Below are 25,227 nucleotides of genomic sequence, written 5' to 3' on the forward strand. Positions count from 1 at the left end.
GCTATCTGGACATTCTTCGTGAATTTGTGGCAGTACAAACTGCCTTAGACGACACTGCGAACACCTCGTGGTTTATGCAAGATGGTGCCCGGCCACATCGCACGGCCGACGTCTTTAATTTCCTGAATGAATATTTCGATGATCGTGTGATTGCTTTGGGCTATCCGAAACATACAGGAGGCGGCGTGGATTGGCCTCCCTATTCGCCAGACATGAACCCCTGTGACTTCTTTCTGTGGGGACACTTGAAAGACCAGGTGTACCGCCAGAATCCAGAAACAATTGAACAGCTGAAGCAGTACATCTCATCTGCCTGTGAAGCCATTCCGCCAGACACGTTGTCAAAGGTTTCGGGTAATTTCATTCAGAGACTACGCCATATTATTGCTACGCATGGTGGATATGTGGAAAATATCGTACTATAGAGTTTCCCAGACCGCAGCGCCATCTGTTGTTGAAAATTGTAACTACTGTAATTTCGAAAGTTTGTCTGCCTGAAAATGTACTGTTGTCCCAAGCATATTCCAACAAACGGTGTATTTCTATCGCTGCTCGTTTAGTTTGTATTGCCGTTTCAAATATACTGGTCATTTTTGAAACACCCTGTACATTTCAATGCACTGACCTATAGCTGTTTGAATACAATACACTCATCAGTCAACGTTAATGTGGCAATGAACTCCACCCTCCTATGAATCCTTTCAGGGGTTCGTTCGGCTCTGACGTCCTTTTTGTGGTGGCAGTGCACGAGTGTATCGAACAGCGCAGGTGAATATTCGACAAATGGACGGGCCTTCTCGTTCCTCTGACTTAAATCCCATCGATCACGTCCCGAGAGCCTGCGAGGTGGCTGCATTGAACTGGAGGGTGCCTCCAGTTTGTGACTCTCAGTCGGCAGAGTACGCACATCCAGACGAGATGGGAATCGTGTGGTACCCAGCAAGACCGCTGCGACTCGAAGCGACTACCCGCTAAGCCGCGCTGTTAGCGTGTTGGTCCTACTTCGGGGGACGACAGACGAAACGGCGTCCCGCTACGTCTGCCTTGGGGAATTCGTATGGTCGTCTCCGATGAAAAGGGGCTGCTTGCTGTGGGAATGCATCGGAGTGTTTTATGGATGCAGAAAAGCACGGACAGGCATGCCACACATCATCAACCTATATCCGTTTCCTCTTGTTATCTACTGCACTGGTTGTACTTACTGCCTCTGGTCGGACTGGTAGCAAGTAGAGTCGCAGATTGAACGCATTACTGTGCTGAACTGAGACGGGTTTGTAGTATCGTGTCTTACTTAGTGATGAAGGTTTTCTGTGGTTTATGAACTTGGCTACAAGGAAAAATGGGTTGTTGTTTAGTTTCGGTGGAAGCAAACACTTGTGGTTTTCCTTAAAGGGCAAAGACATATTGGATTTAATTAATTCTGTCAGTTAAGAAGTAATCTGGCTCTTTTGAAAGCCTAAACTTTCAATTGTAGAGTGCTTTCTCATAATGTGTGTACTAATGATGCTATTTGTCATTGTTGTAGTAAATGCAGTTTTCTTGTCTTAATCGGAAGTATCAATCAACGTACGTTGTCCAGTTCCAGACCTTCAAGTATGCAGTGAAATCATTGTCCCCTCATTACAGATGTTTGCAATAAAATTAAATTTTGAAGAAATATTGTCTAAATATATCTATTTTTTGTTATTGAAGTAATTTGCGTCACTTTCGAAACAGATAATGCCTAGCGACCAGTGAAGACCGACTATCACACCAAACATAGCCAGATAATAAGGCACTAATCACACCTGTAACAGCCGTTCAGTGTATTACTCGCAATTTTTAACAGAGAATCACTTGTATTTTTTAATAAAGTGTCTTCAGTAAGCAGCTAGTGTCGAAATTGTTATTAGGGATAATGGCTTTTCTGACGACAACACATCAGCGTCACATGTGTTCTTTTATACAAAATTGTTGTTATTAAGGCTTCGCCATAGCTTTCTTTTTAACATCCTCTTCTTCTTGTGCGCGTCAGTGTTAGGCACTTGTCCCTGTTCGTTCTTCAGATTTCACGGTCCCCTGGTCCTGTGTGTTCCTACGTACTTTGCCCTCCTTGTCTGATAAAGCTTGGCATGGGTGGGATTTTCTCCACACTCATTCTTTGTTGTTGCTGTTCCCATTACGTCTTATTTTCTTTAATATTTTCGTTAATACTATAAATATCTTTTTAAATCCTAATATACTCATTTATCGCTGGTAATGCTTCTAACATTCCTGATAAATCTCATTTCTGCTGCTTGTGATTTACTTCTATCACATATTTTAGAGATCCCTGACTAATTTAGATATAACAATAGCGATGTAGCGATGGATTTATTAAACGTTAACTGTTTTCCTTCTGTAGGTTGTTTTGGAAAAGTTTGTGAAACCTGGTAGACAAGGGAGGCCGTATTCGTTTACGATTGTGGACGGGGCCGTAATCAGTTACCATTGGTTCCCTTTTGCAATTACACACATTTAGTTTAAAACGCTAAGTAAAGGTATCACACGTTATTAATGAATTAATAAACAACCGTGTAATTAATAGTGCTTTCAATGCATTACAATTAACCAAATGAGCATAAAATACAGACACAGCAGATAATGTTTTAAAAACACGCCATTGTGATCCCAATTAGAATTTTAAGGCAAGTAACCCCAGTCACGGCTGAAGGCCTTTAACGCAAAGAACGGGAATTACAAAAAATAAAAAAATGAAAAAATAGCAAGAGGACTTGCTACTGGATATTAGAGGTACCGGTATGTGCAACAAGCTGGACGATCACCTCTGAAGGTCTCGCTGTTTGGTGGTACAACATGCAAAGTGTGGTTTTCATGAACAATTAAAACGGTGAAAATGTTGTTTATGTTAATCGCTATTCCAATTTGCTCTAAAGGTTCCTGAACTCTCAGATCCGAGGTGATGAAAAACTTTTCTGATGTGTGCATACTCTCTTTTCTCCAGTTCATTTAGCCTATATGCTGTCTGATGAAGCCAGTAGCCATAGCAAAGGTTAATTTAAAAAGGCAGGCAACTGATCACCGAGCGGGTGAGACAAAATGATAGTAAAACTTGGTAGCACAATCATTGAAACCTGAACAAACGCTATGAATGGCAATTATATAAAGTTTTTTAGAAACATACAATAAAACAGCAAATACAATAATAAAACACAAGGGCCAGTCACAAATGGTGCGCCAGGAATCGACCTCTGAGTAAGTGCAGCAAAAACACATTCGCGAGCGATGAGATAGGCAGCCAAGTATTGCATTCACTTGATAAGACGGTAACTCAGACTAGTGGCAGTCTAACGAATGACGAATGTTAATCTGGCCGAGGCTACCTGAGGTCCAATAAACCAAATGCAAACATGTAAAAATAAGCCAAAGCCGGAACAGGGAGTCTGGAATCCGTCCGCAGAATACTGTGTTCAGAGCGCCCGGAATGAGAGAGGAATCACTACCACTGGAGTAGAAGAATCACCAACCAACAAATAATCAAGAAAGCTGTCAAAACTACACGCCTCACTGGACAGCAGCGGCAAGGCGAGGAAACGTACACAGCCATTACATACACTAACCCCCAAGGCAGGTAACTGGGGCGTTAGCGGCCACGAGGAAGAAAAATTACCGCCGGTTGAACTTAACAAATAGAAACAAACTGAAAGCAATAAACAGTAATTACAAGTCCAGGAAAGCTAATCACATTCGCCTACCCCAAGCACCCCACTCGCTGCTTTTCGCCTCGGCAACACTACGTGCACCAACACGAACGAAAGTCACTGGAGAAACGCAAGATCTCACAATGATGGAGGTTTCTCTACTTTAATCTAAATGAAATCAACATAAACATGCAGGATCCGGTTTAGGACGACGTCGTGCACCCTCGTGGCCATAGGCCGTCGAACCGGCATTCCACGCGCGTCGCCAGCGGTCCCGGCGTGATCTTGCAATGTGCGGACCTGGCTTCTCCTGAATCCCAAACCAAGCTGTCCGTTCACGACCCAGAAGAACCACGACGTCAGACTCAAAGATAGGGCCACAGTTACTTCATATCGATAACCGCCGCTGATGCCACTAGCGGACAGGCTATGCTTGCGAAACCAAGTGCCTCCAGTCAACACGAGAAGAAGACAAACAACCGCAACCATGTCAGCTAAACGATAAGTTCCTGCAACACAGGACGGAAACCTACAAACAGCACCAACATGAGCAGAAGCACAGCTCAGTTCCTTTGTTATTCAACATACCGGTTGATATTTGTTCATCTTGTTTTGTAGATCCTTGTCAGATTGCATCATTTCCTAAAACGTTAAAGCAGTAGACCTGTTGAAGAGGGTGTTATCTTATTTCTGAGCTGGTGGTGTACTTCCATGATGAGTCACACTGTTAGATTTATTTTCTGACATACTAATGTTACACACCAAAAACTTTTGCATCACCCCAGTTCCCAGAACTCCAGAAGATAGCCGTTGACTGTGGATATTTTATGTCAGACACAGTCCCTTTGACTGAACAGAGATGGCACTAAACCCGCCCAAAGCATGAGCATGAGTTGCCTTTGTAATATGAACTACTGGGAGGCCGTGTGTGAGACACTTTCATAAAAACTGCAGATTAGGACATTTCGTGGGCTCAGTAATTTCTGCAATGCCTTCACCGTGATGTGGAGATACAAGTATGACAGTGAGGAGCTATTGGCGAGTGCCCTCTCAGTGAAGAAGCCTAACTCAGAAAACAAATCTCACGAGCCAAAGCGTAGAGTAAATCAGGAAAAATTGGGTTAAATATACATAAGCATACCTCATTTATCATAAAAATAATTTTAGACAAACTATAAATCAAATCAGATACACATATGGTGTACAATGTGTGCCGAAAAAGAACTGTGGGACATAATGACTATATCTTATTGACGCTATAGAAAAGTTATACAACGACACAAATGTAAGAAACTGGCAATAAAAACATAATAAATCACTACCAATTAGGGACTTTAACAATGGTGTAACCTGTCACCACATTCTTTGTTTGTATATAAATGATTAGATTAAGAATTACAGACAGGTCAGCAATCCAGGTATACATATCAATAGAAATACACATATTTATATCCTTACGAATGAGAAAACGTAACAATTATGGAAGAAACTGATGATGAGCTTCATCAGACAGCATATAGGCTAAATGAACTGGAGAAAAGAGAATATGCACACATCAAAAAAGTTTTGCATCACCTCGGATCCAAGAGTTCCGGAACCTGTAGAGCAAATTCGAATAGAGATCAACAACATTTCCGCCCATTTTACTGTTCATGAAAACCACACATTGCATGTTGTACCACCAAACAGCGAGACTTTCGGAGGTGCTGGTCCAGATGGCCGTACACACCGGTACCTCTAATACCCAGTAGCACGTCCTCTTGCATTGATGCATCCCTGTGTTCGTCGTGGCATACAATTCACACGTTTATCAAGGCACTGATGGTCCAGACTGGTCCACACCTCAACGGCGATTCGACGCAGATTCCTCAGAGTGGTTGATGGGTCACGTCGTCCACAAACAGCCATTTTCAATCTACCTTAGGCATGTTCAATAGAGATCATGTCTGGACAACATGCTGGCCACTGTAGTCGAGCGGTGTCGTTATCCTGAAAGAATTTATTCACAAGATGTGCACGATGGGGCGGGAATTGTTGTCCATGAAGACACGCCTCGCCAATACGCTGCCGATATAGTTTCACTATCGGTCGGAGGATGGCATTCACGTATCGTACATCCGTTACGGCGCCTTCCACGACCACCAGCGGCGTATTTCGGCCCCACATAATGCCACCCAAAAACAGCAGGGAAGCTCCACCTTGCTGCACTCGCTGGGTAGTGTGTCTAAGGTGTCCAAACACGACTCCGACGATTGTCTGGTTGAAGGCATACGTGACACTCATCGGTGAAGAGAACGTGATGCCTATCCTGAGCGATCCTTTCAGCATGTTGTTGGGCCCATCTGTACCGCGCTGCATGGTGTCGTGGTTGCAAACATGGACCTCACCGTGGACGCCGGAAATGAAGTTGCGCATCACGCAGCCTATTGCGCACAGTTTGAGTCGTAACACGACGTCCTGTGACTGCACGAAAAGCATTGTTGTCAGGGTTCCTTCGTGCCATAATCCGTAGGTAGCCGTCATCCACTGCAGTAGTAGCTCTTGGGTGGCCTGAGCGAGGCAGTTTCTCTCTCTCTGTATCTCCTCCACGTCCGAACAACATCGTTCTGGTTCACTCCGAGATGCCTGGACACTTCCCTTGTTTAGAGCCCTTCCTGGCACAAAGTAACAATGCGGACGCGATCGAACCGTGGTATTGACCGTGTGGGCATTTTTTAGGTAACACGAGCCGTGTACCTCCATCGTGGTAGAATGACTGGAACTGATCGGCTGTCAGACCGCCTCCATCTAATAGGCGCTACGAATCCCAGATCTTTCTACAACATTTCGGTATTTATTATGAGTAATCGAATCAAATGTGTAAAATAAAATCTATGCTTATTACGATTATTGACAGATTTTTTGCCGTCGTCTCATAATAATCCAGTTCTCTGCTATGCACGTTTAATCTGTCAACATACCCTCCTTTTGAGTGATACAATGTAAATAAATAATATGTTTAAGTAATTAGTTGTATCTTGTAAGTTCGTTTATTATCTTTTCAGTAACGATACAGAGGCTGGACAAAAATGTGGAAATGCAGGGAAAACGGCATACTTGAACGTAAGTGTAGATGTTAGCCTAGCCTGTCGAGTGTACTGTTATATTTGACCACGAACGGGCGTCTCCAATGTCTTCAGTAAGTTGCCCGTGCCAATCGTGATCTGTACAGTGTTTTGTGCAGTTCTGAATACATTGTCTAGGAGCTCACTGCATTCCAACAGGGCAAATCATTGGTTCTCGTATAGTGGGCGCTTCCGTAACCAAGGGACACGAGGTATTTACTGTTTTCAAGAGGAACCGTATCGAAGATTTATACCGCATACAGAGGAGCAGGAAAACAGCATCAGCTAAGTCACAATGTGGGCAAAATTACAGTGTGACAAGTATTGAACTATATGGGAAAAACGTAAATTAGTTAGAAACTACGGCGTGCAGACCTTTATTCTCAACATGTGAGCGTCACAACAGATATTCTGATTTAGGTTACGACATTTTCGATATGCCTGCCACCATTGGCGATGGTGTGGCGCACATGAATAGCGAAGTTCTGCATGACCCGCTGAATGTCGGAGTATGGATGCTGTCGATGACTTCCTGGATAGTTGTTTTGAACTCAGTAGTGGTTTTGGGGTTCTTGTTGTACACTTTGTCTTTAATATAGCCCCACAAAAAGGAGTCGCATGTGTTCAGATCCGGAGAATTTGGCGAAAAAGCGACAACCATGAAAGTGGCCTCTAGGTACGCCAGAGTCAGAATGCGGTCCCCAATGTGCTACTCCAGGACAGCAAACACTCTCCTACTTCGATGGGGTCGAGCTCCGTCTTACATTAATGTCGGATAACATTTTAAAATTGTCAGGTTACCTTCCATTCGGAAAGTGGGTGCACTCAGCGACTGTTATGTGGCTTATAAATTACAGAATGCAGCAATCAGTCGTCCTTTTTTAAATTTTATTACGCAACTCCAGATTTCTAGCCATTCTCGATGCACTATTTTCTATTCTCGATTCATGTAAGTCCCTGTTGTTCGGATGTCAGTCACATTTCTTTGAATACTCAAAGCAATTCAGAGAAATGTGACTGACGCCCGAACAGCAGGGTCGTACATGCATCGAGAAGAGAAAATAGTGCATTGAGACTGGCTAGCCACTAGTCTAAATCAAGGTTTGCGTAATAAAATGTAAAAAAGACCACTGGAGGCTGCACTCTATAATTTATATTTTCCCTTTGGATAATGAGGATGAAATCATCTTCCAAAATCTTCACGTACCATTCGGTAGCCATCGTGCCATCCAGGAATATGGCACCGATTATTTCATGACTGGAAATTTCACGGCATACAGTCAGCAGTTGAGGATGAAGAGACTTCTCGAACCTGAAATGCGGATTCTCAGTCCCCCAAATGCGCCATTTTTGCTTATTGACGTACCCATCCTAATGAAAGTGGGCTTCGTTGATAATTCACATCAAAGTCCTGTTCGTCAATTCTGGGGACAATAGGGTCTCGCCAAACATAGTCACTGTTGCATTTCCCTGGGCAAATGGCTAATGGGTTTTAATTTTGTACGGCTAAAGATGCAGGACTTCAACAACAATTTGTCGCAGTGTCTCCAGATCAATTCCCACCTGTTGTGCAAATCATCTCATCGATTTCCTGGGGCTTGCTTGAAACACAGCGTGTGTCTTCTCTATGTTTTCAGGCGTTTTCACCCTGTTTCGGTGATCCACATTTCTGACACTGTCATCACGATCACCGCCTGTTCCTTTGAGCCGCAGGTGGGCTGTTATTGCTCGCATAGTAAGCCGTCACTAGCACTATACCCTCAGGCACGCCGACATTTTCGCGTGCAAATGGCCGACGACAATGCCCGACAACAACGAGACAGATACTAATTCCCATTTTCAGTAACTGTCACACTGTATTTGTTGAGTGCTGGTGGTGGAAGAGGTCTATGGGGCGAAATAAGAGGATGAAAGCTGAAAAGTCACTTTAGAACGGAATATAGGATTGACAAAAAATGTTAGCACCAAAACAACACAAAGGGAGCCCGAAACTGATGGAGTTCCAGGGCGAGCTGGAATTCCAGCACTACCCATCAGTGTTGCATCTACCCGTAACACGAAAACGTGATGCCGAAGCCATAAAACCTGAACTATGAAGCAGCGTAACAATTCCATTTGGTCTGATGAGATCTGTTTGAGACAGCAAAAACAGCGGTCGACAAACGGAAACTGTATTTTGTATTTATATTATCATCAACAATAGATACGTGCCACCCTCTTCAGGACAACGACGCTCCACAGCTTTTCGTTGAACACATCCATGTTGTTCTAACATGTTTTATAATGTCAACTATCTATCCTAAGTTGGGTCGGCGCCGACATTGTTTCTCGTTTCATCGAATCCAATAAAGCACCTCTTTGCTGAACCTGCCACACATGTTACATCCGCTTTCATTTCTATTAGAGCCTTTCACTCCAGTTTTTTCTCTCCTGAATTTGCTTATTTTCCTGTAGTTTCTCGTAATTCCCTTGTGAAAGGCCAAGCCGCAATTCCTATCGGGTTGAGTAGACTTCAACCAAAGGAGTAGACATGGAGTTCATAAACACCAGCAGAAGCTTTTACGCCAGTATTCCAGCGGCGTTCTGCAGGAGTCGCCAACTTTGTAGAACCACACTGCACGTCATTCGTGACGTGCAGCCAATAATATGGAGCTCTCGTATCACTACAGACTAGTAGCCAATAGGTCGGAGATGTTATATCATTCCGTGCCTGCAGTCAACAATAAGGAGCTGCAGTATCACCCCCTCCTGTCGGCCAGTGTGTGTTTTCTATTGAAGAACTGGACAGAGTTACGCAGCAGTGAGTATTTTCGAATATGTCCAACGCAGTAGCCGCTAAAGCTTCAGCCACACCATTGTTCAGTCTAAAAAAGGGTCAGACATTCTTTGAAAGTGTTTACAACAGAGACAGAGAGTGCATTGTGTAATTAGGATTAGTCGCTGGCAGAACTGCTGTAGAGTTGCACTGTAAACTGAACTCGAAGTTGAGTATTTGTGTTCTTTAGTTATTGTTGGCCTTGCAACACGTCACTGTAATCATTTCAGTAATTATGTTTCTTAGGCAGCGTGCCTGATGGAAATATGTGGGTGGCACCCTAATGACAGTGATATGAGCGACACCTCAGAGAACAGCCTCAACATTCCGAACATGCATCTCATGTAGCAAATCAAAATTAGTCGTTCAACTGACTGTAATCTGTTCCTTTCAGATCCACTGAAAAGATGATTTGAGAACCCGACTTACTTCACAAAAAGCACTGAAAGCTTTTCTTTCTCGTTTACTTAATTTGTCGGTAATTCGGTAATCCTGTCGTACCAGTAAACACTTGTACTGAAATATCGTATATTTTTAGTAATTTTTTTATGTTATGGAAAATTCCTGGGTCTAAAAAATTCAGCTGCATTTTTACGAAGTTCTTCAAAGCATGGTGGTGAGTGTTTCTTTATTGTCGGAAAGGACGTACGGGTAACGAAACCGTCCACCACAACTTACCGTTTGAGAAGGACATTTATTTAGTTTGAAAGTCATTAACAAAAGGTCGAAGGGCGAATGAACTGGGAATACGATCTATCACGTTAATTGGAGACTACAAAAAAGAATGAAAATAAGGTGTCATAATTAATCAGTACCAAGTGTTTGACTCATTCCCTGGCTCAGTAGAAAATCTAGAGAAATTCATGTTCTTTATTTCAGTATTAATCAAATATTATTTACTATTTTTATAAATTTAAAAGCAAGAGAGATCTTTCTCTTTAATGTTTTCTAGGTGCATAACTTTATCGGTGTTATTGACCAACGAATAAACACATTCAGAGGAAAAGATCTCAGAAATGTTTCTCTCAAATACGTCTTTCGAAATGCACACTGTGGTGTCATTTGGTGGCGTTGGAAACTTACACCCTATATAAACCTATTAGTAGATAAAGATGTATGGCCGGTAAGACGAAATAAGTAACTCAAATACTGATGGCTATAAAAAAAATAAGGAGCTTCCCAGTACGTAAAATGACAATGAGACACATCGGTAAACAGTTGAGCCAGAAATTGTGGCGCAGCCCATTGATGAAGTGAAATACCGTGCGGAAATATACACTATTGGTAATTAAAATTGCTACACCACGAAGATGACGTGGTACAGACGCGAAATGTAGCTGACAGGAAGAAGTTGTTGTGATATGCAAATGATTAGCTTTTCAGAGCGTTTACACAAGGTTGGCGCCTCTGGCGACACCTACAACGTGCTGACATTAGGAAAGTTTCTAGCCGATTTCTCAAACACAAACAGCAGTTGACCGGTGTTGCCTGGTGAAATGTTGTTGTGATGCCTCGTGTAAGGAGGAGAAATGCGTACCATCACGTTTCCGACTTTGATAAGGGTCGGATTGTAGCCTATCGTGATTGCGGTTTACCGTATCGCGACATTGCTGCTCGCGTTGGTCGAGATTCAATGACTGTTAGCAGAATATGGAATCGGTGTGTTCAGGAGGGTATTACGGAACGCCGTGCTGGATCCCAACGGCCTCGCATCACTAGCAGTCCAGATGACAGGCATCTTATCCACATGACTGTAACGGATCGTGCAGCCAAGTCTAGATCCCTGAGTGAACAGATGGGGACGTTTTCAAGACAACAACCATCTGCACTAACAGGTCGACGACGTTTGCAGCAGCATGGACTATCATCTCGGAGACCATGGCTGCGGTTACCCTCGACGCTGCGTCACAGACAGGAGCGCCTGCGATGGTGCACTCAACGACGAACCTGGGTGCACTAATGGCAAAACGTCATTTTTATGGAATTATCCATGTTCTGTTTACAGCATCATGATGGTCGCATCAGGTGTTTGGCGACATCTAGGTGAACGCACATTGGTAGCGTGTAATCGTCATCGCCATACTGGCGTATCACCCGGCGTGATGGTATAGGGTGCCATTGGTTACACGTCTCACTCACCTCTTGTTCGCATTGACGGCGCTTTGAACAGTGGACGCTATATTTAAAATATGTTACGACCCGTGAATCTACCCTTCAATCGATCCCTGCGAAACAATACATTTCAGCAGGATAATGCAAGACCGCATGCTGCAGGCCATGCACGGGCCTTTCTGGATACAGAAAATGTTCGACTGCTGCCCTGTCCAGCACATTCTCCAGATCTCTCACCAACTGAAAACGTCTGGTCAATGGTGGGCGAGCAACTGGCTCGTCACAATACGCTAGTCACTACTCTTGATGAACTGTGTTATCGTGTTGAAGCTGCATGGGCAGCCGTACCTGTACACGCCACCTAAGCTCTGTTTGACTCAATGCCCAAGCGTATCAAGGCTGTTTTTACGGCCAGAGGTGGTTGTTCTGGGTTCTGATTTCTCAGGATCTATGCACCCAAATTGCCTGAAAATGTAATCACATGTCAGTTCTAGCATAATACATTTGTCCACTGAACACCCGTTTATCATCTGGATTTCTTCTTGGTGTAGCAATTTTAATGGCCAGTAGTGTATTTGCGGCAGCTGAAAGCGAGAAATACGTGAGCATTATATTCTGCCAGTGACACCTTAGAAGTGGGTGAAAAGTTATCTACTGGAATATCGGAAGACTAAATATATATCGACATCAACTAAAAAATCGGAAGACTAAATATAGCTTTACAGGATACACTTCAGAAAGATGACTGAATGTAAATGAAATTCACTCTTTGTTCACACTTTGCTTATGTGGCTGAAACACTTCCATTTTACTCAGACAAGTTTAAATAATGAACAAAAATGTTACAGACCATCTCTCTGGGAAGAAAAATATAAATTGTATTGGATGTGGAAGACTTATTGCTCGATATTAGGATCGAGGCGATCGTAGAAGAAGTGACATGCAGTTTAACTGAGAACATAAAATCACGGAGGAGACAAGTCGCCATTATATAGGTACTCAACACGTCATTATCACCGTATCCTTTCTTCTTTTGTCGGTATACTGTCACCCATATTTTGTATTCATTAAACTGTTCATTCCATTCATCAGTTCCTGTAATTCTTCCTCACTTTCAATGAGAATAACAGTGTCATCAAAGAATACTGTTAGTGATATTCATCCAACTTCCAGCTCTTGAAATTTCCGTTTGTTTCCCTAAATCCTTTTTCGAGATATAGACTGGACAGTAGGAGCGAAAAACTAAATCCCCGTCTATTTTAATCACAGCACTTCGGTCTTGATTCCCGAGTAGTATTGTTCCCTGCAGGTTGTTGTACATATTGTTCATTATCAAGCATTCCACATAGCTTAACCCTGTTTATCTCAGAATTTCGGACAACTTGCAACATTTTGCATTGTCAAACGACTTTTTGCAGGTCGTAAGGCAGGAAGTTAGTGACAGCAATAAATGGAATACGAAAACGAAGGCAGTACCGTAATAGAAGATGACAAACAATAAATGGCATGAACACGAGCCATACCCGACTCAGCAACAATATGCGGTTTTGCTTTATTCTTCGCACTCACTTCTAACAGGAAACAATAGTTTTAGTAATGGCTTCTTAGCTTACTACTACACACATCAAAAAATGTTTTGCATCACCTCGGTTCCGAGCGTTTCGGAACCTGTACAGGTAATTGGAATAGAGATCAGCATAAACATCATTCCGCCCTTTCTTAGCTCATGAAAACCACACATTGCTTGTTGTTCCACAGTGAGACCTTCAGAGGTGGTGGTCCAGATTGCTGTACACACCGGTACCTCTATTACCCATTAGCACGTCTTCTTGCAATGATGCATGCCTATATTCGTCGTGGAATAATATCAACAAGTTCATGAAGGCACTGTTGGTCCAGTGTGTCTCACCACTTAGCGTCAATTCGGCGTAGATCCGTCATAGTGGTTGGTGGCTCACTTCGTCGATAAACAGCCCTTTTCTATCTACCCCAGGCATGTTCGATAGGGTTAATGTCTGGAGAACATTCTGGCCTAGTTGAGCGATGTCGTTATCCTGAAGGCAGTTATTCACAAGATGTGCGCGATGGGTGCGCGAATTTTCGTCGATGAAGACGAATGGCTCACCAATATGCTGCCGATATGGTTGCACTATCGGTCGGAGGATGGCATTCACGTATCGTACAGTCCTGACCACCAGCGACGTATGTCGGCCCCACATAATGACATCCCAAAACAGCAGGGAAGCTTCACCTTGCTACACTAGCTGGGCAGTGTGTTTAAGGCGTTCAGCCTGACGAGGTTGCCGACAAACACGTCTCTGACGATTGTCTGGTTGAAGGCATATGCGCCACTAATAGGTGAAAAGAACAAGATGCTAACTCTGAGTGGTCCATTCGGCATGTTGTTGGGTCCATCTGTACGGCGCTGCATGGTGTCGTGGTTGCAAAGATGCGCCTTGCCATGGACGTCGGCAGTGAAGTTGCGCATCATGCATCCTATTGCGCACGTTATAAAAGACGTATTTACGCCAGTCACTGTAACACTTTCTTTATTTCACGATTGTAATTTCGATCTTAGGCCATTATCAAGTGAAGGTGTTGTGGCTACTAGGCCACGTGAACCTAAAATGGGCTGACACAATTATATGTCCTTATCATTACTATTAAATACATTGGTGACGAGCACACGTATCCATATGTCATAAAACAACATAGTCTCTAGACTCTCACGTTCTTCAGCGCATTACTAGTCACAGGCACTAAACTGCTAATCTATTGCGCATAGTTTGAGTCGTAACACGATGTCCTGTGGCTGCACGAAAAGCATTTTTCAACACGGCGTCCTTGCTGTCAGGGTTCCTCCGAGCCATAATCCGTAGGCAGCGGTCATCCACTGCAGTAGCAGCCCTTGGGCGGCCTGAGCGAGGCAAGTTATCGGCAGTTCCTGTCTCTCTGTATCTGCTCCATGTCCGAACAACATCGATTTGGTTCACTCCGAGACGCCTAGACACTTCCCTTGTTTAGAGCCCTTTGTGACACAAAGTAACAATGCGAAAGCGATCGGACCGCGGTACTGACCGTGTAGGCATGTTTGAACTACAGACAACATAAGCCGTGTACCTCCTTCCTGGTGGAATGATTGGAACTGATGGGCTGTGGGACCCTCTCTGCTGACGCTCATGCATGTTTGTTTAAACCTTGGGCGGTTTTAGTGACATCTCTAAACAATCAAAGGGACTGTGGCTGTGACACAATATCCAAAGTCTACGTCTCTTTTCAGGAGTTCTGGGAACCGGGGTGATGCAAATGTTTTTCTGTGTGTGTAGATTAATATTATGGCATCTGAAGCGTCCGAAAATTAGTAGTCCTGCCCTTCTGCAGATTAAAACCATGCCAAATACTGTCACCGAAGTTAATGTGCACACAGAGGCAGCAGCCGGAGAGGTCTCTCTCTTGTATCCCAAATAATAACAATTCCAGCCGAGAAGCCAACCCTTGTACCGATTCATTTTAAGCGATTTCTGTTCCATATAAAGGTATCCTTTTCAACACCAATGAACAAAGCACAATGTCAGAGAGAGGGGGAAGAGAAAATTGACAGAGTGGGTTGGGGGGAGGGGGGGAGGGGAATGCATATCGCGAAGAAGAAGGAGGAGATGGAAAGTGTGAGGGGGAGGAGGATATAAACAGAGAGATGAAAATCGACTGAGCGATATGGGGGGGGGGGGGGGTGATGCACAGGAAAAGGAAGGGGAACGAGAAGGTGGTGGACAAAGTTTGAGACGAGGATAAACAAATGGTCATAGAAAAGAGAGAGGCGGAGATTAGGACGTATATCCAATGGTATACATATTTAGCAACGGCAAGACATTCCCAGTTTTGCTAGGAAAATATATATACTTGCACAGCGAAAACATTTGGTCACTAAAGTAATCTGGTGCTACAGATCAATAGAAATATATGCTTTCAGTTGCATGTGCTCGAGTAGGGTACACAAATGCCTAACGATGCGTATTGCATGCAAACAGTATAATTGGATTCACTTGACGCGGAACTAGTTTAATACATAGAATTGTGATTTGCGTCACGTCACAGACAGTACAAAAGAAACAAATAATTTTCGGGATAGCACTTGCCTCTGTGTCTAGCTGTAATCCCCCAAACAATGACGACAACTTCTAGTGTTTGCATGTCGTAACAAAGCCGCTAACAGCAAATCGTTTTAGAAGTACCCCAAATACTCAGAAAAGGACAGCACATGCCAGAGGCGCTGGTAGGTTTGTGCAGAGCCTGTATTAACGCTGAAAAATGCTTAACCTTCCATTTATTGTTATCGTTTTGGTATCATACGACACGCTGCATTAAGCAGTTACTATACTTGTGGTTGACCAAGAGCGTCAAATTCTAATTTAAGAGCGTTTAATCCGCACTGAGGTCGTTGGATTCAATGGTGACGCTCTTGATATGTTACGATGGGAATAGGAGTGGAGCTACGAAGGGACCTCCATGCAAAAATTGTCGAAGATCACAGGTGTGGAAGTTGTTGCTTACAGAGTCACTAGGCGAAAATGTTGAGTCCCGGTGGCATTTAACGTCACGATTAACTAGAAATAAGTATTACAGCAGTCTGTAACATTTTAGAGAGGTGTGATTTCTTATGCCTTTATGCATGGAGAAATAGGGAGAAAAAGTAAACAGTTTTGAGTTAAGTGGTAATGAACTAGTCCAATGCAAAAACTTATTCTGCTAGTTATTATATGAAAACACTGAAATGCTCTTCAGTAGCACTATCCAAGTGAATCTAGCTGTTGTAAGTGTCGTGTTGCATCATACGCGTTACAGAAATGGTGTTGCATCAAAAGACGACCGGAAAAATGGTAATATTAAAAAAAATGGTGTGGCCGTCAAGACCGTAATTGAATGTGGTAGTGAGAGAAGAGAGATTTCTGTCATTATGTCTTCCGCATTAAGTTGAAGATGACGTTTACGAAATATCCATAATATTTTGGTACTATTACATCAGATTATACTCTTATGTATAATACTTTGTCGGGCATTAGTTCATAGTGTGTAAATGACGAAGGACTCTGTGAACGGTTATTCAATTTCGTTCCTTTCACTATTCAGGCGAAATGGATGACGGTCGCTTTAAGCGTATAGCTACGCCTTTATTTGCTCGTTACTGGAAACCACAGTCAAAACACCTTTTTAGGCCGTTATATTACAACATTTGTCCAGTCCGTCACTCACGCTGGTTAAAGGCAAAGATATTGCGGTATAAATTAATGCCATCCATTAAACTTTCACTGACATCACTTTAATTTAGTTTTTTCCCCCGTCCGTGCAGAGAGATAATTCAATGACACAGAGGAATCCACATGAAACACGTTTAAAAACTCAGACAGTTATTTACTTCCGAGCATTGTCCGGACGCTTATCCAAAAATCCATTACAATTGTAACTAGGAGCGTCAGACCATCACACTCTTCACGTCCCTCTATCTCTCTCCTTCCCTCTTCCATCTCATTCGATAAAAAAAGAGAAAGATGTGTCCCAAGAGCTCTTTTTAACGAAGGACACTTCTAGTCATAAATTAAATTTTATCATTTCATTTGCGACGGCGTTGTACGTTGGGCGTCCTGCCATAAATAACAGAGGCAGTCAGACGCTGCATGTGTGTGTGAGTGTGGGGCGTGTGGGGGAGGGGAGGGGAGGGAGAGGGGTTCACACATGCATGGGTCTCGAATGTGAACGAACACGGGCAGAGTGCGAAAGTGTAACCCAGAAACAACGATATATCGGAAGGATGATAGTATCCTCTGCGTGTGGGAGTGTGCTTGTGTACGTGTGTTAGTAACTGGAGAGACAGAGAGAGAGGGAGAGAGAGAGAGAGAGAGAGAGAGAGAGAGAGAAAGAGTCAGACGAAGAGAAGAGGGAGCATAGAAACTTCAGAGTTGAGGTAGAAGGATTTGCAGGTAATATTCCGTTTTCGTGGCCTCGATTTATTTTTCTATTCATTAGGAAGCGCTAGACCGACCTCCGTCAGAAATCATAACTGCGGTTACTGATTATCCCGAAATACCATGTCTTTTGTTGCATTGATTTACGCTGCGTTTTAACACTGATCATTCATAAACTGAATTAAACATTATTCAGAACGAATGTTTCGGAAAAGAGTTGTTCTAAACTCTAACAGTACTGACACCATTTGTCGCGCCACTGTAGTGTGAAAAATTAGAACGATAACAGAATTATGAGCCACAACTTCAGTCATCCGTGCATGACCTTAACTTTGAAGTATTGTTCTGTGTTTGTATGTAAGTGAGATAACATTTTTATTCTGTCTTTACAAACAACTGATTTTATTATCAATATTGTAGGCTGTGACAAAATGTAGCCAAAGTAATTGTAATAAAAATTGGTATTGTAAAAACTAAGGGGTGTCCTTGAAATCTGTTTCATGCAATAACACGTTTCTTCAAAGAAGACTCATTAATAAACTAAAAACGGGTATTGTATGATCATTTCAAAAATTTGGGTAGCCAGCCAAACGGTGCTCGTTGGGAAAAGCCGAGTTCTTGACTCTAGTGCACAAATGTGCAGAGGAGCTGAAAAAAGGCGTTATATCAATAAGACAAAGATGACAGCTGCTGAAAACTTTTACTAATATTCTATAAAATGACACGAAGACTTAAAAACTGAAGACAGCTGAATCCATGAGTTTGCAGCAAGCAGTAAATTCCAGCTAGGAGGACGGTGACTAATTGTTTCACGAACTAGTGGACCTGGTGTACAGGTTTTAGTTTATAACGAAATACTAAAAAATTAAAACCCTTTTTGAATTGGAAATGGCATGTTCAACATTACAATTTAATTCACAGAACTGACCAAAAATTAAAGAAGCTAGTAATACATACTCTTACAACAATGACTATTATAATTCTAATAGATTTCTACTTAGGGTGTCGTCTGAGTGCATGTATCTCACACATACTGTGCACATCTCGCCTCTGTGTCTATCTCCTCACTCTCTTCCTGCCCACCTCCTACTCTTCCATCTGAATGTCGTCCTCCTCGTTCCACTCTCTCTGTCCATCTCTTTCCTCTCTCTTTCTGTCAATCTCCTCTGCCGCAACAACTCGTCCATTTCCTCTTCTGCTCTCTCTCTGACTAACATCTCTTCCATCTCGCTCTGTCGATGTACTCCTCACCTCTCTGTCAGCCCATCTCTACTTTACCCCTCTTTGTCCATATCCTCCCAGGATAGCCAGCCGGAGTGACCGAGCGGTAGTAGGTGCTACAGTCTGGAACCGCACGACCGCTACGGTCTCAGGCTCGAATCCTTCCTCGGGCATGGATGTGTGTGATTTCCTTAGGTTAGTTATGTTTAAGCAGTTCTGAGTTCTAGGGGACTGAAGGCCTCAGAAGTTAAGTCCCATAGTGCTCAGAGCCATTTGAACCATTTGAACCTCCCAGGATGTCTCTCTGTCCATCTCTTTCCCCCTGTCCCTCTTCTCTTCCTCTTCTCTATCTTTCTCCTAGTCTGACCTCAATCTGTCTTTCCCCTCCGTCTCAGATCGTCTCATCCTACCCCCTTTCTCTGTCCATCTCCTCGACCCTCCCTTTGTGCTCAGGCATGCTCATCCATCTATATACCGCTGGAAAACATTCCGATATTACCTGTAAAACCCATCACTATGCTGGGCAGCCTGGACGTATGGCATTACCAAACGTCATCACTCCCACTCCATCCCTTATGGAAACTATTTGGTTCTTACCTCAAAAATGCTTCGTTTTAGACAATTTCATGTGTACCAGTTGTTGTGGAGTGAGGCGGAGCAATGGATTGCACATTGGGCTTGTATTCAAGAGGAAAACAGTTAAAATACCTGTCCAACCTTCCACTTTTAGGTCTCCCATGTTTCTCCTAGACGACTAAGGCCAATGGCACAATGGTTTCTTGGGAAGGGCACAGCCGATTTCCTTTTCCATCCTTCCCTGATCTGAACTTGTGCTCCATCTCTCATATCTGTGATGTCAGTGGGATGTCAAACTCTAATCTTTCTTCCTTCCTTCCAAGTGCTGTTGAAATTTATCCATGGGCTTAGGAGGAAATGTGCAACAGAAAATGGTTCAAATGGCTCTGAGCACTATGGGACTTAACATCTGAGGTCATCAGTTCCCCAGAACTTAGAACTTCATAAACCTAACTAACCTAAGGACATCACACACATCCATGCCCGAGGCAGGACTCGAACCTGCGACCGTAGAGGTCGCGCGGTTCCAAACTGAAGCGCCTAGAACCGCTCGGCCACAACGGCCGGCAAATGTGCAACATATCCACATATATATGTAAACTTTTCCTGCAGTTTCACACACTGAGGCGTTTGACATATATGTTGCACGCTTCGCTTCCTCCCCTCTCTCTGCGGACAGTCAGTCTGGAGCGTTGTGAGACGGTTACAGGCGTTGCTTAGTAATGTAGCTCGACACTGATTTCTGACTTTGACTCTATCACTCGCTATGGTTTCTCACACGCGCTTATGTTTTACCTTTGCTGCTATAAGAGCTTGACACCATTACCCATGTCAATACGTTATACTGTGGTAATTGCGCTGTGCATTTCCCCACAATTTATGGTCCTTCCAGGGATTTGGTATTTGCTTTGCTCACATACGTCCATACCTCCCTTAATGTCTTGGCTAAATTACAGTTTGGCTTTCTGTCCTTGCTAGGTTTGGTCTTATCAAATGAAACGTTAAGGGGGATAGGCCAGTATCAGTGTGAACCTTGGAGGTGTAATTGCTTTGACAAATGACAGATATGTATCCCACACATTATCGTGAAAATTTACGTAATAATTTTGCATCGTACTAAAATTAGGATGCATCCACTCCATTCTAAGATTAGTTTGTGGGTGCAGTGGATTGGGCGTAAATTTCCGATTCCATAGAAAATGAAGACTTAACAGATAAAAGCGTTGAAGTCAAAATTTTGTGAATTTGAGTCACAGGCATCAGAACGCAGTTCATAAAACTTACTGTTATATGGCGTTAACGTAGTTGAATGTAATGGGTTTAGTCTCAGAGCTATATCCAGATGAAAGTATTTTTTCAGGTCCATCCAAAACACGGAATGAGTGAGGTTTTGCAGGCGTGTATATCTGAGCTGTTTTGATCCTTTGTCTGGCTTTATACATGTTTCATTGTTGATATTGTTAAATGCAACGCAACTGTTGATTTTTGTTTTTAAAAAATGGTTTAAATAACTCTGAGCAATTTGGGACAACTTCTGAGGTCATCAGTTCCCTAGAACTTAGAACTATTTAAACCTAACTAGCCTAAGGACATCACACACGTCCAAGCCCGATGCAGGATTCGAACCTGCGAGCGTAGTGGCCTCGTGGTTCCGGACTGAAGCGCCGAGAACCACTCGACCACCCGGCCGACTTTCTTTTTCATTTCTGAAGTTCGTGATTGCTGCTAACGCAGAGCAGATTTGAAATTAGCATTTTTGCTCTTGATGTGGAGCTGTTGAATTTAATGTGATGTACAACTGCGGTGTTTTGGAACTGGCGATGGAGTATGCAGAATGAAGCGTAAAGGATAATTTTACAAAAAGACAGAGTTATGGTAGACAATCTTAAGTATCTACAAAAAAAGAACAATGTCAAACAAAGTAGGATGCATTACAACTACAAGAAGAATTGTACTCATAAGCTAACAGAAGCAGAAATGTCTAGACTAATGTTGAATTTCAGTTTTCTGTAGGAATGAAATGAGTGAATTTGTCACCTGACTGACTGATAGTATCTTACGACGAAAGCATGGCAGTGATTGCACATTAGCTACTTTGCGTGATTTTACATTTCCTTTTAAGGTAAGATTAAAGAGGGGTAATAAAAGAACGAGCTCCTCGCCTGGACGTGAAGACGCGAAGGAAGTCCATCGGCCGCCATGTCATCCTCGGCCTGCAGATACGGTGTGGAGGGCATGTGGTCTGCACACTGCTCTCCCGGCCGTATGGAATGTGATTTCAAGGGAAAGCTTAGAATATATTAGGAATTCCTGAAAAATGGAGGCATGTCTCCAGCTGACAAAGAAGGAAACACAGAATCGAAGCTCGTAGCCTTTCATCAGAAACACAGCAAATCTTGTTCACTTACATAGTGTCATTTAAACTGATGTCAAATGATTATAGCATAAGTTAAACGCCGAAACTCTATTTGCACGACGAATCACATATCATTTAAACGTTACAGATGTTTCAAGAGACGCATATTATCTCTTTAACACTACATTTAACCTGTATTTTACATAAATTTTAGTAAACCATAACATTATCTTGGAACCCTTCCATTTGTTCCGTGTTTGTATACAAAAACAACAATATCAAAATTGAGTCCGCCTTGATGCAAAACACTTTTGATGTTAAACACATTTCGCAAACTAGTTTCGGCGACAAATGTAACCATCATCAGTGGGATTTTGAAACTTTAAATCATTCAGAAAATAGTATAGTTATACAAACGCAGTAGCACATTACTACAATTTTTACTGTTCGTGTTTTGAAATATAGTTTTCTATGGATGCTTTCAGACTACTTTATTTATTGTACGTTAGAGCATGTTTTTAAGAATTATTGTCGCTGTTTGCAGCATATTTTCTGTGCTTTTTTCTGCTGAACTTTTTCCTCAGCATACATCATGTCATTTGCAACTGTGTGAGCGGCTGTTAGTAAACAGGTACTAAAAGGTGAACTTAGTATGTCAGCAGTATACGCTTGTGGTTACAGTAGTGTTATTGACTCCAGTTTTGGTGTGTACTGGGCTGTTACTTAGTTAAATCCTGCACTGACATTCTTTGCACGGCATGTAGATGATTCTATACACAGGAAAAGAAACAGCCTCTTCCCTCTCAGACCAACTCGCCTGCCCCTGTCACTGTCCATCTCCTCCCTTCTTTGTTCATGTCTGCCACTACCTTTCAGTCTGCTCATCTACATCTCATTCTCCTTTCCATTCTTCCATCTCCTCCTGCAACTCATCGATCCACCTCCTTGTCTCCACACAGTCTTTCCATCTCTTCCTTCTTCTCTATGTCCGTCTCTTACTCCCATTTTCCCCTCCTCCCTCCCCTCCTACTCTGTCTCTCGTACTCTATCTCTCCTTACACCTCTTCACTTCCAACCTCCCTCTGTTTAGCTGCCTTTTCACATGACCCGCTGCTACAAGGCAAGTAATACATTAATTTACAACATGTCTGTCATTCATGGCAGCATACAGCTGTGAGGTTTGAAATCACTTTTTTGCCTACATTGCACTCCTATTTGATCTACGATGTTGTAGCCCACGTATAGCACGCAGTATGTGTACGAAATTTTGTTCATAGTGATAGTGATCAAGTGGTTTAGGAGATTGCATTGGACATAATTTTCTGGCTTAAAGCCAAGTGAGGAAGACATCAGCCAATTCTATGCTGACCGACCTCTCTCGAGGACGACAATGCTACAGCACCGCCCTCTACACAAAGAGAACATAAGCGCTGCGCAGACCGGTAGCCGCCGACTTCTAAAGAAGTATAAAATTAGGTACTGCATGACCAGCGACTTAGGAGCTATATAAACTGAAAGGCATTGTTTAATTTGTATGTTGCCCTTTGCTTGTGACACAACTTTATTTCCCAAAGTTAAGTATTGTCATTTATTTTTTGTAACGAATCTCAGTAATACGATTCGCTCGAATTTCTATCTAGCGATCCGAGAAAGCAGGTGTCCTAGGCCCCCCAAATTTGACGAGTAGGCAGGATACAGCATTGGCGATGGGTATTACCAAGAACCCAGAGGCTAGTTGCTAGAAATTTTCTGTTTTGTTTTGCTGGCGCCTCAATTCTATATTGCTTTTTCTTTGAAAGGGCTTGCTTTACTGGCGTGTTTTATAGTGTTCTTGCTAATCAGTGTTTTCAGGTGGGCATTTCTGTAGTTTTCTTTGCTTTTGTACTTATTTTCTTTGCACGTCTGTTTATTGGATTTGTCCCTTCTGATATGAGCAACCAACATCTCCCCCTCCCTTCTCAGGTGCCTCAGCTGCAAGCAATAGATGCAGCGCGGCTATCACAGTTGTTCCAGAGTGAACAAATCGCAACTCTGTTAAATACGGTACAGCAGCTACTCATGTCTCACGCCACAAATACAGTGCAACTGGCACCTTCAGTGTATCCGAGTGCCATACCGCGTTTTCGACAGTTTAATGAAAAACGTGAGGAATGTCTCTAGTGGTTGCAACAGTTTGAAGCCCAAGTAACTGCTCATAATGCACTAGTTACTGTATACTATCCCACCCAGCTAGCTGCGCGGTCTAATGCTGGAAGGCGTGCTGGTACCTGGCACGAAACCATCTGGTGGATTAGTGTCGTGGTCCAGTGTGCTGGCCAGACTGTGGATGGTTTTTAAGGCGGTTTTCCACCTACCTCGGCGAATGCTGGCTGGTTCCCCTTATTCTGCCTCAGTTACACTGTGTCAGCAATTGCTGCCCATACAACATTTACACATATGCTTACACCATGATTACTCTACCACACAAACATTTCGAGTTACACTCGTCTGGTATGAGACATCCCCGGGTGGGGGAGGGGAGGGGAGTATCCACTGAGGGGCGAACCGCACAATAACCCAGGATTCGATTTGGGTTGGTGGTGGGGTGGGTGGACTGCAGTGGCCTGTTGTGAACCACTGAGGGCTATGGTGGGACAAAGCCTCCTCATCGTTTCTAGGTTCAGTGTGGGGTGGCTTAGGGTGGGTGGATTGCTGTGGCCTGTTGTGCGGTTGTGAACCACTGTGGGCTATGGCGGGATAAAGCCTCCATACCGTTTCTAGGTCCCCAGTTTAATACAATGCAATATATATTGTAAAATTCACTTACTATTTGTCAGTGGCAGGAAATGCAATGTTTAGCCTCATTAATAGATTCGCTAACTATTATGACCAACAAGTTGATGTTATGTTATGTTATGTTACCCGGGGACCTAGAAACGACGGAGAGGCTCCATCCCCGCCGCAGTCGCAGTGGTCCGCAACCCCACGACGACTACCGCAGTCCACTTCACCCCTCTGCCGCCTCACACCGAACCCAGGGTTATTATGCGTTTCGGGAACGTCTCACACCAGACAAGTGTAACCCCTATGTTTGCGTGGTAGAGTAATGGTGGTGTACACGTACGTGGAGAACTTGTTTGCGCAGCAATCGACGACATAGTGTAGCTGAGGCGGAATAATGGGAACCAGCCCGCATTCGCCGAGTCAGATGGAAAACCACCTAAAAACCACCCACAGATTGGCCGGCTCACCGGACCTCGACACAAATCCGGCCGGCGGATTCGTGCCGGGGACCGGCGCTCCTTCCCGCCCGGAAAGAACAAGTGTATGGGGTAGGAGCTAGATAAAAATTCTTTAATTGCAAGGAACTGTAAGAACAAACTGCAGACAGATTTGCAGTGCAGGGTATGCCGAAGAAATGCAA

The sequence above is a fragment of the Schistocerca cancellata genome, chromosome 5 (genome assembly GCF_023864275.1).
Source record: "Schistocerca cancellata isolate TAMUIC-IGC-003103 chromosome 5, iqSchCanc2.1, whole genome shotgun sequence".
In the NCBI taxonomy this organism is placed as follows: Eukaryota; Metazoa; Arthropoda; class Insecta; order Orthoptera; family Acrididae; genus Schistocerca; species Schistocerca cancellata.